The 16,492-nt window shown below is 35.4% G+C and overlaps 1 protein-coding gene across 2 annotated transcripts in view; it reads right to left on the reverse strand.

Annotated features, from left to right (window-relative positions):
- Positions 1 to 16,492, reverse strand: part of KCNH7 (potassium voltage-gated channel subfamily H member 7) — a 207,341-nt gene that overhangs the window by 81,512 nt on the left and 109,337 nt on the right. The gene's annotated exons all lie outside the window — the stretch shown is intronic.

Consider the following 16,492-nt stretch of genomic DNA (forward strand, 5'->3'; position numbering starts at 1 on the left):
TTGGTTTCTTTTGTTCACTGTAAGTGCCTATATAGATGGACTAGTAATATGGAGACATTTAACACCAAAAGTAGAAAACTAAACACTGTTCCAACCACAGTCCTTGCGAAGAAAGCAGATCCTGATTCTTCTAAATGTTGAACATTCTTCAAGCATTTGGTTCTATTACACAGGATGAGTCATGCATTAAGTATTTATGGATGTAAATATACCAGTATTCTTATTTTAGCTCTCAGTCTTCTGGGGACATTGGGGAAATGTTTAGGTTTGTGTTAAAAATTTTATTTGTTAGTTGTTTTATACTTCATCACAAAAATCTTCTAAACTGTGCTAATAATTTTCAATAATTTTCAGAAGGGTTTGAATTAATTGTTATATACAATTTAAAGTATCCTAGCTTTCACATGTGTGAAGCATACTCTGCCTATACTAAAAGTAATAGAAAGTGTAAATTTTCAATACCTCTGGTGCCCAGAATGTTCTTGTTTAAGAACCTAATTACAGATTTAAGGAGTTCTTTGTGTTAATTCTTCCACTATGGCTTTAGAAGTTTCACTTGACAAGGTGATTAGTTTTGATTCTTTCTACTAATGTTACAGAACATAGTGGTTCCAAAAATAATGGGATTGCTGTAAGTAATACAATAATGTGCTAAAAACTTCATGCAGACACAACTGTGCATGGTGCAGACACAACAGGGTCTTTCTATGATAACTAGGGACTGGTTTAATGTACATCATCTGCAATTTAGGCACTCAAATGTAGTAATCACTGAAACTTGACAGCCTGTGCAGTTTGACAAAAACAGATCTTGATCTAGATTGTACACGAGTGGTTTTTTTTTTGTTTGTTTGTTTCCATTGAGGAGAGAGATAGCACAATTTATATCATTACAACCAAGACCAGATTCTGGCCTCTAATATTTAATGCAGTACTTGCTATAATGTGGTATATGTGGCAATTCGAGTTATGTATAAAATTGACATACTGGCCTTTCAAGTTTTGCAGCTATAACTTCCATCCATTTAATAAAACAGTTAAGCTGTGGCACTTGCCACAGTTTCCATGGTAACAAGCTCAATGTCTTTAGTAAACAGAAAATAAGCAATTTAAGACTGTTCCATTAGAGCTAAAAATAGAAGTGCTGCAGGCCAACCATTGCAACATAGACTGGTTAAACAGAGGGGCTGGAGAGAATTCAGAATAATCTTTGTGGTTTTAGCTAACAAATAAAATACATACTGAGTTCAAAAAGTCAAAATTATATTTATTGATTTGCTTGGAAGGAAATGATATGTATGGTTTTGACATGAAAATTTATAGGCTGAGCAGGTATCCCCCAATATCTGAAGGTGGGGCTTGGCTGAGGCGTGCGTGGCTTTGAATAACACTGCAGTGGATCAAAGGTTTGTCAGTATTTGCAAAGGATAATGATGAGGACACTTTAAAAACTTTTCTGCTTTTGAAGGCAAGGGTGTTTCAGCTTTTGAAATGCTTCCCACAGTGCTAAGTAATGACACTATTTCCCATTTGTGTAGAACATTCCTCCCTAAAGAATTTACAAACCTCATTTGTACTGTATCTAGGGATTTGCATCTCTGGGGAGATGCAGGAGTTGTTTAACAGTCCACAGCTTAAGAACATGGCAAAAAGAGCAGATGATTGAAAGTTTAAGCTGTATGTAGGTATATTTCAGGAACAAAAACCAGGAAAGGTTCATGTGTGGTTTAATTTAGCATGGTTCCTTTGAAGACCAAATACACCACAGACTAGTCAAGTCCACTGTAGTTCATTAGTCTGAATTTTTCCAAGAAACCCAGGCTTTTTAAGAGGAAAGGAATATTTACGTTTTTTGTAATACTGAAAGTGGAATGCTGAAGTTAACCAAAATATAATGACAGTCGCAGTCACTGTTCCTGACATTGTTAGTGTTTTTCTTTAGTACAGACACTGCTATCTGCTATACACTTCTCAGTATCTAATTCTATTGAATGGACAATAAGGAAATACAAAATTCAAAATAGCAAGGAATATTCTAATATGATTTAAAAAGAAGAGATGGGTACAAAGAAATAACATTGACAAACTCAAAATATAAGCTTTGAGTTGCTAGAGTTGATAGCAATAAAGAAATAATAAGAAGAAGCTTGTTTACAAACATTCTTATTCTATTTGCACTCTGGCATCCCACTGTTCTTCATTGCACTCAGCATGTTTTCCCTGTTTTGTCTCTATGCTGAATATTTCAAAAGTAAGACATGCTTCCAATGAGCAATAAAAATGGTAATGTTGTTTTTGGAATTTGCATTTCTTATCTAACAGCACCGGGCAAGTGGATGATTTAATGAGAACAACTAAGAAAATAATACCTTCATAATTAATAAATTCAATAGCCAGCAATATATCTGAATTTTCTCATGATTACTCCTGAGGAGTAATCATGACATTTTTTATCAGCTTGACTTCCATGGTTATAGGGACTTGTATACTTTTATTTAAGACATTGTAAAGCCCACTGTTTCACCTAGTTAAATTAGTGGAAAAATAATCATATGGGAAGAACAGATTTCACTCCCCTATTTGCTGGGTGGATATGATGTATGATTCCATGGTTATGTATTCAATAGTATGATTTCACAAGACCACACAGCCTTGTGTGAAACAAGTAACTGCTAAAATACATACACAAGTGACAATAAGTATTTCAGAAATAATGATGTAGAGTATAGCAGGGTTATACAAGGATCTATTACACCATTTGAGCAATTCTGATGAAGGAAAACCTATATATCTATCTGTCTGCATAGTGTTTAAAGCGGACTTGCTTCAAAAGATCAGTACAAGGCAGGCACATCAAGTCAGTTAATCTGGTTCATAAACATTTTTTACATTTTCAGTGATCTTGTGTGGAAGAATTTTGGGAAGATTTTTATCAGAATGCATCTTCTAGATACAACTGCATTCATTTATTAGAATTGTGGTATTTCCACTTATAAACAATTTGGAGAAGACAATGCAGCTAATACAACAGTGAAGACACTCCAAATTCTCATATGAAAAAACTCTGACAAGTAAACTTTGAAAAATGACAAATCCAAACAACTAATTTGATTCAGCCTTCCTGGGAACAAAATCTTCACAGGCCATTTTATATGCCAAGCTCAAAGGATCTCTAAAAAATGAGGCATTTAGGTAATTGTCCTAATTCTGCAAAATTGCCATGGTTCACACAACAAGAACCTTTCAAAATTTATCATGGTTCTACAGGATGGCTCTGGAATCCTCTTGCCTTTAATGGGTTTTACAGGTGCTATCTGCGTTTCACCATATAAAAATTTAGACTCCTGCACTCAGTACAAATTTGAGGACAGTCTCCAGAAGGCGGAGACTGGTTTCAATATATTTTGGAACCAATCTTCGCTCCATGTGCCAAAGAATTTATGACTTCTCAGATATTTTTTGTTACTAGAGCTGCTGTAGACAACTGACTAGGGCTATAGAAAGAAAAATATTGAACATGTCCTCTGAATGCATGTAGAAATTTCTGGGCAGAGTGATCTCATACTCAAGTTTCCTGGGACTGTGATAATTTTTTACTTCTACGACCTACAGGTAGGCCAGTGTAGGTATCTCTACAATCCATAGCCACTTCTGCTCATTTAAAACTGAAGATAACAAAGAATAAATCAAAACATAACAAAGAAAGAGCCAACAACAGCTTGCCTACTAGAATAAGACCAAATACAGTCAAAAAATAGAGGCAGAGATACTCTGCATTTCCAGATCTCGACCATCCTGTTTGCTGTTTGCCAGACAGCTCTGAATTAAACATGTCTGCAGACCACAATTTTATGGTAATACAGGGACAAGAGAAAGATGCTGGATATTCTTTGCACTTTTATAAAATAATCACTATTTTTATTTTGGAAATAAATACCCTCCAGTTCCCTCAATAGGATTCTCACTTTGTCATCAAAACAAATGCTCAAAATGCCTTCTCTCAGAGGCATAAACTTAAAACTACCAATTATAGTAGAAATGCAATTAAATATATTTCATATTCAATTGTGTACTCAGCTTTGTCTTAATTCTATCACCATTTTACTGAAACGGAGCACAGAAAAATCCACATAGTTCCTGTTTTGTTAGTAATGCAGTGAAATGTTGTTTTCATAGATTCTTTTTTGACTAGTTAATGTGAAATTATTAGAGTGTGATGGCTATTATAATACATAAAAACTTAATATTGCTCTGTTAAGCAATAGTTGACTTCTGTAAATGCAAAGAATGCTATGCATTCCAAAACATAACCAATCTTATTTTGCTATCCTATGTCCATGTTTATAGCCTTCTTTGTCCTTTCATCATAGCATGGCTTTTGGGTTTTGCCCAGTGTTAATAAGAACTACTCTGGGGAAAGAAAAGAGAGATAATCTGAGGTAGAATTAATGTGGAAGATCAGAAAACCTTCTCTATCTTTGCCTGTTCATAATGTAGTCTTCATCTTTGGGATAAGGAGCCAAAGCATGGCTTTCTACTGACGCCTAAACTTCACAAATTCAATATCCTCTTCCTTCCTAATGGCCAAAAAACCCCATCACTTTCTACTTCTTTCAGCATGGGAATGGTCTTTGAAAGGTGTAATACTTTTCTAGGCAGAACATAAAGGGAATTTAATGAAATTAAATTTATGTGCTAGTCTTGGAAAAGGAGATACTGTCCTGCTTTGTGCAGACATTCAGGAAGGCTGAGATGGGGAGCTTTATCCACCGTGCTCAGCATACAAGTAGTAACAAGCCCCTTAGGACCATATGAAATGCAGTTAATGAAAGTCTTGTTCTGTAGCCTAAACTGGTGTTTATAATCCATTTTGTCACTAAATGCTGTCAGATAAAGGACATAGACAAGCTTTTAATATGGAGTGAGGAAGAGTTACAGGAACTGTGATGTAGAGGAATTACTTGGAAGGCAAGGTGGGAAGGGGGATACAATATCTTGTGAAATAAAGCTGCTGCTTGCACAGAGCTGCTAAGATTTTCACATTCCTGAAATGCCCTAAGAATTGGGAGAATATTCATATTTTATACAGCTTTGTGTGAGATGTAATTCTGGCTTTATTTCCTGCTGTTCCATAGCTACTTTCAGCCAAACTTTAAAAAAATTAATAGAAGCCAAAACCTTTGTTTTTCCAATGTTCAAGGTTCTAGTAAAATTTTGAAAACTTGTTTTAGAAAATAAATACTGTGAATGGTACAGAAGAATGCACCTGAAATTGACTGGTTGTAATTTATTAATGAGACCAGTATAGCAAAGTGTTTTGTATTCTTGAAAGATTACAGACAAAGAAAAAGAAATTGGAAGAAAAACAGTGCCCAGGGAATATTTGCTCTGCTTTGTGTGGTTTTTGTGACTTATCCGTGAAGAAAGTCCTTTCTTTTATGCTTAAAATTCAGAAGCCTATTTAGCCCCACTTTGAAGTCCACTCTAAGCAAACACTGTGTTAGGTGATGTTTAGTTGGCATTTAAGGACAATTGCACTGGGGATGTCTATTGAATATTCAAGCAAAGCCAGTTTGTCAAATAATGAGGCATGATGTGTGTTGTGATGTGGGGACTCAACATGACCAATCAAGGACTGAAAATCCAATTCTTTCTGTTTCTATTCAAGCATAAGCCAGGAACAATGCAGTATGTCATAAGGAATATTGTTTTAAACAATGCAAAGTTTTATGTTCTTTCTAAAATTATGCTAAGTCTATTCCTGTAATGCTGTGTTGGAAAGAGTCATGCAAAATTTCACATGGTTTTATGCTAAAGGACTCCTTTAACAGCAAATACCTTTGCCTTTGCAAATCTATTTTTCTGTTACCTAAAACAAAGATTTATTAATAGATTTTCACAGCTTAGTCTTCTTATTTATACAATACAAATGAGTGGAAGAAGGATTGAATCTGCCCTGAGAATATTTCCCAGCACTTTGTGATGTAGAACTACGTCTCTGGAGGCAGATACCACATAATTACTTGTTCAATTCAGTAACAAACCCATGAGAAAGATATTGGACAAATGCTTTTGTCTGTTTGTACCTGCAGCTTTTTGCATCTTTGCAATTGGTGTAATTTATTTAGACCTTTGGAGACATCTGATTTGTAAATACCCTATTTAAATTTTGTCACAACTTTGGCTTATAGGAAAGAATTACCTTTGGATGTTCCTTTCTTTCTTGCCCTGCATTTGTTATGTAGCTGCACGCATAAGGAATAGGAGAAAACTTGATGCTAAGATTAAAGATGATTATATTGGTAGCCAAAAAAAGCATCTATTCTGGGAATCCCAGTTTGCATTGCAATTGTTGCCTGCTGCTGCCCTTCAATTGGTAGTACTGGTGTAATGGTGGTACTGGTATATAAATATATATATTTATATTATTGGTGTGTATATATATATATACTGGTAATTGGTGGTACTGGTATAATTTTATTTTCTTCTAAAGGTGTTAAGACGGAGACATGAAAAGGATTTTAATCAAACCAGCATTAAAAATGAATGAAGAAATTAAGGATAACTCAAAGAAACTCTTGATCCCATTTTCACAATTGAATTAGTAGATAGCAGCCCCATAATATTAAACTGTGTCTCATAAATTTCCATACAGAACTTTGGGCAATGGGTTATACAATTTTCTTTATGTTCCACCTGTATCTTCTGAGCTGTATGTCACCATTTTCCAATTCCATCTGACTGTAAATGAGCCACTGTGAGTGGCAAGGATGGGAAATTCACATGCTTCCTATATCTGTGCGATTGTCTATTCTGAAAGACTCAGTGCAGAGAACAATTAAAAATAGATGTTAGATTGAAATGTATTATATCCCTTCTCAATTGAATAGCTATGTTTAAGGGGGATGGGTAGAGACAAGAAGAATGTATTTGGCTGACATTTATTAGGGACCTTACAGTGATTAAATGAGACCTACTTCCTTTGACATTTCACTCCACCCTCCTTAGCAAATATTCATTCTGTCACTGAAATTGTTGCCAATACTAAGATTTGATTTATAGGACCATTTAGGTTTTGTAAGGTATTAACTTACACTGTTGAAAGGTGAGGGAAGAATTGTTAAAGTAACAAACTAAGAAAAAAATTGACCTCTGGAAACTGTGGACATGTTCATTACTGGACTGGCAAATATGAGTATCTTATTTGCTTTCTTTTTAATCGCATTTGTAATATAATTAAATTGACAGATAAATACTGTACAAATGCTCATTCCAGCCTTACTTAGGCTGAAATTTGCTAAAATTGTTGCTAACATCCTAATTATAATATCTACACCTACACTAATAAGATATGATGATTAATTGAAGTGTTGAAAACATTTTGTATGGGAGGAAAATTTCCTGCTTTGTTGTTTAAGCTTATCCATAAACATGTACAGAAAATACAGAGCAGTTAAATATTTGGTAAGGAAAGAAAAAATGAAATTAAGTGAAAAATACACAAGCAGTGACATATGCATAAAGAAAAGACAAACAAAAAAAGCATGGAGTTAAAAATGTTGAGAACTGAACATGGAGGGTAAAGATTTGTTGAGATTCCAGGCTGCCTGCAGAATAATTCTATTAAAATCACAGCTGGGACAGAAATTGCAAGATAGGCTTTCTTCTTTCTGACTATGCTCACCTTAAAAACTACATTTGAGTTTTGTCAGAGGGGTTTTGTCAGGAGCATAGAATGAAGTCAGGAGGCCTGGTTGTTCTGACAGTCAGTCTTCAACACTCAAGCTGTTCTTTCTCAGAGGTGCACTTTTTGTACATACATACTGGGGGGAAAGCTGGATCTGAAATAGTTTTCTGGATGAGTTCTCATTACTGGAAGTTTGGAAAGAGGGTATGCAAAAACATGAGTGTTACTTGGAATTTTCCAGGCCCTAAACTTAATGTAAAATCTCTTACATATTGTCGTTTTCTTCCAAAAGTCTGTAGCAAATAATGTTACTTCTGAAAAGCAATGTCTCTGAGTTGTTAATGGGGATATTTCTGTCTCTGCATATGCAGTTGAACATTTTGGGCCCAGATCCTTGCACCTGTGTAATGTTTCTGAGTGCATTGCACACTGTATTACCTGATACTAAGGAGTCAGACACGGAAGGTCAGGGCAGATTGCACAAAGGGGTACATCTATAAAAAGAACTTAATTATTAAGCCTGTAAACCCTTTGTCAATCAATTGTCAAATAACTGAGGAATATTTTTCATTTTTTTGTGTTGTATATGTTGCAGACTATGTGAAAGAAGCAAATCCAAGGCTTCATGTCTTATTTGCTTAGTATAAACGTTTCTTTTGCAGACAACTTAATGAATTTCACAACTGAAGATTTTAACAGGGAAACATTGCAAACAGTGCTATTTTAGAAAGAAAGAAACTGAAGTATTTCACTGAGAAATTTTCAAAATTAATTATTTATTCTTTTTAAAAGACTATATTAAAAAGTGATTTTTTTCTCGCACATGATTCCTGTCAGAGAATTTTTTTTAAAATGTGTGTTTTTACTGAAAATATATTAAGAAGTAATATTCAGGATTAACAGTGAATAGCAAATCCCATTTTCTCGATGCACTTGAACTGAGGTCTTTTTAAAAGAAGATTTTTTTTTTAGATACCACAGTGTGGATATACTTGACTAGTGTTTTCTGTCTATTAACAAAAGATAACTCAGAATGTAATATCTTAAAACATAAATCATCCCAATGTAGGACAGGAATAAAAAATTACCAAAGTCCAATGTCCCTGGACTTTGGTCAGTACCAAGTGAGAAGGGTCAGTGATGAAAGATCAGATTCATCTCTAAAATTGAAGAGGTTGAAAAAAACATAATAACTTGGCTCAAATAATAATAATGCAGCACTATGTTTTTAATGGTACCAATAGGCATTTGTATTAGTTTACGCAATTTTCAATAATTTTTCAGTCTTTGTCAAGACAGAGAATTTTATTTAGGGAAGGTCATAGTAGGAATTTCATTATTCAGCAGAATTATGTGCAATTAGAATAGGTTTGAAAACAACTGGATTTCATTATGAAAATGCTTTGATTTTTTTTTCATTTACATTTTCAGTAAGCTTATTTAAAGCATTGCACTGAACAAATACCAGAGGTATACTTCAAGGTGAAAAACATTGGTAGGACACATTTTCTCTCACATTTTTCAACAGAAAAATAAAGAATTGCAGAATCCCAATACCTGTTTAAATACCTTTTGTGAAAATTTCAAATTGAAATATACCTTAAACATAAATCTTTGCAAAAACGATGAGGTGAGAAATAATAGCTCTAATATCTTATTTTTAGTTAGTTGGGCAAGAGTTAGCAAATATTTAATTACATGTGCTAAAATTATAGATGTCTTTTTTCTTTACTTTTCCCCCTCAATCTTCCTATATTTCCACCTCTCTAGTTCTTTTTTTTCCTCCTAGATATTCTTTTCTAAACCCTCATTAAAAGCTATGCACCTCTGGGCATTCAACTGAGAAATGTCTTATTATGTTCATGAGAAAAGGGATCTCAGGTTTGTTGAATATTGCCCATCTTGCAGAAAATGTGCAGAATAAGACTTTTTTTGTTAAAGTAACCTCATTTATTTTCCCAAATTAAACTACATAAACTATTTTAAGAACTAACTGAATGATGTTGAAAAGCAGAATGGAACAGAAAAAACCAAAAAAACCAACACCAAACCACAAAATGAAACCCACAAACCCCCCCCCCCCCCACTCCATTTTTGTAATATGTTTCATTTATTCAAGGTATTGGTCCAGAATACAATATGAAGTAAAAGAGTGATCCAGATTCTGTCCTCACTGACACTCTGCCATTTCAGGGAGAGTATGGGTTTTTTTTTTGTGATACAGTTATTAAAATATATCAAAAAGAAAAAGTCACTAAATGGCCATACAATATGAAGGGTGATACAGAAAAACAGATCAACAGCAGGTCCCCTGAGGCAAAAGGGAAATGCTGTCATTTCTGCAAATTTTCACAAGTGCAATGTACATTCAGTTGCATTGGCCAGGTGGAAGGAGTACCTAAATATAGGCGCTTTACTTATTGAAATCATACCCCTGGAAAATCATACTCATGGAAACATATCTTTCCTGATATTTTCAAAGTGAATTGATCATGAGTAGCCTGAAATACACAACCCCAAGCTTGTAGAAAAAAAAAAAGTCATTGTATACAGGGCTAGATTAAAAGTCATTGTGTGCCTTACAGTGCTTTACTGTAATCCAGAAAAATGTATCTAAAGGGGAAGAATGGCCAGACACAAAATGTGGGATTCTTGTTGTATGCAGTAGCTATTATAAGGTCATGATAACAGGGACAATGTAGAAACTCTCTTCAGTGGGAAAGTCAACCTGGAAATCTGGTGGAAGTAGTCAAGCTACTTGGATCATAAAACAAATGGATATAACCTCCCAGGACAAAAAAGTAGTGGTATTTGGGAGTTTTTTCAACACAAAATCATGGGATTTTGAATGCATATTAATAAATGTGGTGGGAGGTCTATGTACAGAAGATTTGTGAAACACACTAGCAAAATATTAAACTTCTTGTAAAGAGAAAAAGAACTTGTGTCCTGGTGCAAAATTTCCAAGCCAAACATAATGTATTTTTAATTCAAGTTCTCATTAGAACTGATAAATATGAATAACTTACTGGACTAGAAATTCACGGCTGCCCTAGGGGTGGTTTTCATGACCTGATTGCAATCAGTTTAGACAAACAAAGAACAATCCCAAGCAGCAAAATAGTGGTCCTTCTAAATGGGTAATTTTCTATGGTTGAGAAAAATGTAAGCAGAAATAATTGGGAGAAGTCAGACAAATACATGAATGAAAAACTGCAATTCTTAATGAGAATGTTAAATAACTAAAGAGTAGCAGTTCAAAAGTGCTGAAGATCTTAGCAAAAGATCCATCTGCACTGAGTGCAAAAGTAAGGGTAACAAATAGGGATTAAAAGCCATATAGTGAATGGAGAATAGAGGAAGTAAAGACACATCTGTGGAAACTGAGAGGTATGGAATATCTCAAGTGGACAGAGGAATGTGATAACTAAGGAGACTAATGAGAGTAAGTGGATACTCTCATTAGTGAATACAAGAAGCAAAAAAATAGCTTCAGTAATGGGAAGAAATTCTTTACTGTGAATGTACTGAGGTTCTCTAACAGGTTGCCCAGAGAAGCCATGGATGCCCCATCCCTGAGGTGTTCAAGGCCAGGCTGGGTGGGGCTCTGAGTAACCTGTTCTAGTGGAAGGTGCCCCTGCCCATGTCAGGGGGATTGGAAGGAGAAGCTCTCTAAGGTCCTTTCCAACCCAAGCCTTTCTATGGATCTATGATTGCGCCAACATCCATAAAAGGGATACTGTGGCAATGAAATGACTGCATGGTAGTGAGACTGGCATCAGTTGTAAGCAAAATAAGGAAGGAAACATGGGATGTTAGATTAATTTAAGAAAGAATACCTGACAGGAATGTAATTAATGTCACCCTGTGTGGTAATGCAGACAGTCTTAATGGACAAGAAACCTCATATTTATATTCTTTGTATAAAAACTCTCCAACCAAGTAGTCATTACAGACATATGCATTTGTAAGGTAGTCTACTGATTTTTACACAATATTCTAATAAAGTAATAGAACTATAATTGTAAAAAAGCTCATTACATGGTTTACAAATTGTCTGAGAGCTTCTGAATTGTCATTAATGGAGAATGACAACTCAGTGCCAGTTTCTAGTGGAAGTCCACAGAAATGACCACAGTAGCATTAATTTGCTTTGTAAAGATCTGAAGAAAATATAAAGCCCTTCTATGAAAAGCATGGATGCTTCATAAACCAGTTGTGAAGTGGCTAATGATGTGCTAATGAGTCAAAATAGAAGCATTTAAATTATTCTGTAATTGCCACATAAAATGCAAAAAATGCAATATGAAATGGTAGATTTAGTCAGACAGTTAAAGAACTAGGGCATGTAGGCTGAAACGTAAAAAGATAGCTATAGCCTGGAATGTACTGTCTCAAAAAGAAATAATAGGATAATATGTAAGAATGGTGAACAGAGCCAGAATAAAGAAATAGAATAAGAAGTCAACCTTTCCCTATATATATGGCACGTAGGGGACTAAAACTGGATTGCTGCATACATTTTCTGGCATCTGAATTCTAAAAGTCCATTGAAAAATGGAAGGGGGCATAAAAATGACCAGAGGAATAGCATTCTTCAGAATGGTACCACTGACATCTTTGAGATGTCAATCTGGGTTTTTTAGTGAAAAGTGGTTTGAGAAGTGACTTGCATTACAATCAGTAGCTTCATGGAAGGAGTGCTGAATGCTAAAGAGATGTTGAGTCTAGCAGAAAGAACCTGAATGTCTAGAAGTTAAAGCAGATAGTTCAAGCTGTATCCTCTGGATACAGAAGGTCAGAGGAAGCAGTGGTTATCCCTCTCTTTGTATTTTAAAATCAAGACTGGAAGAAACAGAAAAGTCCTTTTATTTAACAAAATCACCTATGTGATTTTCATTCATTCATCTTCATAAAATTCTAATGTTTCTTCTCAATATCTCATTTCAATCAAGGAGGAATTTAATGCTTCCTGTCTCAATTTTGCTCTGAATACGCAGTGCTCCACAAACCAAGATGCTGCTTCTGTCCTTCCGGTACTTGGAATTAAAATTTCATATGCTCTCATTATTCAATTGGTAAAATTTCAAAAGCTGTTCATGATTTTGTCAGATTTCGGTGTTCTGATCTAAGTAAGATGTGGAATCCCGGTGGAACCAAGGCCAAGAGACATGGGAAGAATACAGAGAATACACTTGGCACTGTAGGGAGACATTTTGTGTGGTCAAACCTCAACTGGAGGTTTGACCAGTCCTGATAGCTCCCTTCCTAGGCAGCATTCTATGATTCAATGATTCCATGGGATCCCATTTGAGCATGTTTTGGCACATCCATTTGTAATTGTGGTGTAGCAGTGGATTAAATTCACAAAGCATGATTCCTAATCTCTTCCTTTCTCCTGCTGATGGACATAGCAGCAGATGGCTGTGGATGCACATGCCTGTTTTTCACTCAGATACATCAGCAGTGCTAAGTCAGTCCTCTCCAGGGCAATGTGTGTGGAGGTGCTGTGCCTGTTTTTCTCATTTTCTCCTCATCAGCAAAGGGCAGCAGCTCCCAACACTGACCCTCCCAATAACGGTTGCTGGAGAATGTGTTTGACTGTCTGGGCTGCATTCATTGCTCAAATAGCAGTTTCCTGTCTCCTTTAGGAAAAAGGCACAGGACAGATGGTGATGCAGGGTGAAAGCACTGCCAGTGCAAAATCATTATCATTAAATACATCTCCCCACAAATAATACATATTTATCTGTGAAAATGAAATCTTCCTTGTGAAATGTTAGAACTTTCCTTTGCAATAATTCTTTTACAATAAAAGCTCTTTTTATCTACTAGCAACTCCACCTGATTAACTGTGAGCGTAACTGTTCCTGGACATGACAGTGGAATTTATTCTTTATTTTTGAAAGTAAATCCAGCTTAACATCCCCTAACCTTCACAGAAAGCTCATGTTCTTAGGTTGGAATCGTGCCCTTAGTATCCATACTTGATGGCTTCACATGATGTCCTGACTACCCATATGTATGTCCATCTGTTAGGCTGGCATGGTGCCCTCCCACAAGTTGCTGGACTTTGGCCCTAGGACACGGCTGAGGACTCAATGCTTACTTAAATACTTATGTGACTTCCTGTCTGCGTGGGCGTGCGTGTGTGTGTGTGCGCTGTAACCCTCATGCTTCTAATGGACAGGATGGGAGGCATTTACCTAATTTGCTTCAGGCAAAACAGTCTAAATGTAACCCAGAAGGACTTTAGATAGGGATGTTTTTGATAGAAAAATGGTAAGCAATTCCATGGAGTGAGTTGGATTTTCCAGGCTGGGTATGTAAAGCTAAACAGTTTACTAGCAAAGCATTAGTTTTTCTTAGGAAGAAATGCAAATCCTACAGAGGGGAAAAAAAATGTCAGTGGTAAGTAGTAATTTTGAGACAGACCATTAACAGAAACAAGAATGAAGTTTTCATGTGCTAAACACTAAATGGAGGTGGGTTTAGAAAGGTATCCTTCCTGAAAGGGCCAGAATTTTGAAAGTTTTCACATAGTGTTTCATCTTGCTTATCACAGTTTTACTTTGCTAGCTTTGTTTTACATGTTGAAAAATTGTGCTTTTCTTATCAACTGCTTCTGGGAGGCATCAAGTTCACAGCACACATCCAGGCTCAATCCACATAAAGAAAATATGCAATTCCAAAGTCCTGTCTCTGCAAACCCTAGAGCTATTGACTCAGGCTCTCCTCCAGGAGGTATTCTGCCTGCTGTATTTCCTTTCTATCACACATGCCTGCCTCCTCAGAGATCCTATTAGGCTGCAGATCCCTTAGCATCTCTTGTCAAATTTACTACACAGCACACACAGTTGTGACTTCTGATTTACCACTGGGACAACAGAGGAAAGGAAAAATATAGATGCTGTAGAGGATTTTCTGGGGCAAAATCACTTAAAACCCAAATGAATATTTTTGCAAATGAATACAATTTTCCCTGAGATATATTTTCTAATGTTTCCTGGAAGATGAAACTTTGGTTACTGCTAACAGAAAGACTGTGCTCTGTCTCATAAACTCTCGTGTGAGGCTATGGCACATTCACCCCACTCACAAACCTTTCTGTGGGAAAATGAATGAATAAGACTCAGAGTTTAAGGTCTTTTGTTTGTCATCTTGACTTTCAGTTTCCTGTAACAGTCCATCAGCTTTCCCTGGACATCTGTTTCAAATGACTTACAGTAACTTGCTTAAGACATAACATGCTTCAGGTACAGTGCAAAGTGGAATTCATAATCCTAAATAATGCAGTGTTCACAACCACAGCCCACACTTGTCAAACTGCATGTTCCATGTGCTGGTTCTTAAAACAACTTTAATAGTTTGTTTAGGTATCTGTATGAGGAATCAATTCTGCTTATAATTTTGTTATTTTTTTAATGGGCTAAATTGTAATGAAATCCTCGCTAATAATCAAGAATAAAAAAAGTTGATGCTAAGTCATCATGTATCCAGTCTTGATAATAGCCTTTTAGCAGAAACATGTCAAATATAAGTCAAAGCATATTTATCTCATAATAGAATTTAAACCTTGTTGATTTGGAAGTTTAATAACTCTAGACATTGGTTATCTTTCAGCTTGTTGAAATGACGACCCCTAGCAACTGAGCAATGCTTACTAGTATTTTCCAAGCATCTCCACTTTAAATTTGTTGCTTCTGTTGAACTTCATAAAAAGTAGGGATGTGTGACTTACATGGAACTACTTAACTCATGTAAATTGGTGCCTGGCAATTTTAAGGACTTCAGTGTTTTACCAGTACAGTGCCCTTGAACTTACACATATTGAAGTATATGCACAGCACACATACTATAAACAAAGCACTGTAAGGTCAAGATTATCTGATGCCTTTTATTGTGTAACTGTCCTGTTTTCAGCTGCATTGTTCAGCTCAAATTTTTAGATTGATTTTTTTCTTCCAAAGCTCTACCTTTATGGGAGTGTTGTGTAGAATCAGTAAGTTATTAATCATAATAAGAAAAGAGGGCATTTATGATGAGGAACTGGAAACAAAACTTAACTTCAGGTATTCTGAATTATCTTCTACAGGTTATGGATGTATTGCAGGGAAACTGGTCCTAATAGGCAATAATTAAATACCCTATATGAATTACTGAATAATTTATTCATTATATGCAAGACCGAGCAGTTAAAAAGAAAAGAATAATAAGATAATAATAAGAAACATGAGTGCAGAAAATAACAGTCAAAACTTCACATTATAGCTTCATCATAACATTAAAGTTTGGTAGACTAACTCCAGATTTATTTTCTTAAATACCTGAGATTACATTATTTTTTTTAAGATTTAATGAGTTGCACAGATTTTATGTCCTGATTGAGTCACCTTTACCACAAGAAATTAAAATGTGTAAATTACATTCTATTCATGAAATTTCTGACAATTTTTAAATGGTCTATTTATTTTAGGGTAATAATTTTTTAATATACACAATATGCATTTTTCTGTGGGGTGAAACCTTTACAGTCTATTGTAAGCTCATCCTCTTCAAATTGCAGTAGATAAATCTGTGGTAATCTCCTTTGCAAGTATGCCATAGAACATGTTATAAATACCACAAGAAGGGCAAAATTTACTGTGCAGTAAAGGTCAAAATGATAAAACCAATAGAGGGTATAATGAAGCCCATTGGCTGTGATTCAGCTGGACACTTAAGCGGATGACAATTCAGCAGATGACTTAAGCGGATGACAATTTTTTAGCTTGTGAGAAGTCCCATTGACTTAAGCGTCCTGCT

The sequence above is a fragment of the Geospiza fortis genome, unplaced genomic scaffold (assembly GCF_000277835.1).
Source record: "Geospiza fortis unplaced genomic scaffold, GeoFor_1.0 scaffold112, whole genome shotgun sequence".
Taxonomy (NCBI): Eukaryota; Metazoa; Chordata; class Aves; order Passeriformes; family Thraupidae; genus Geospiza; species Geospiza fortis.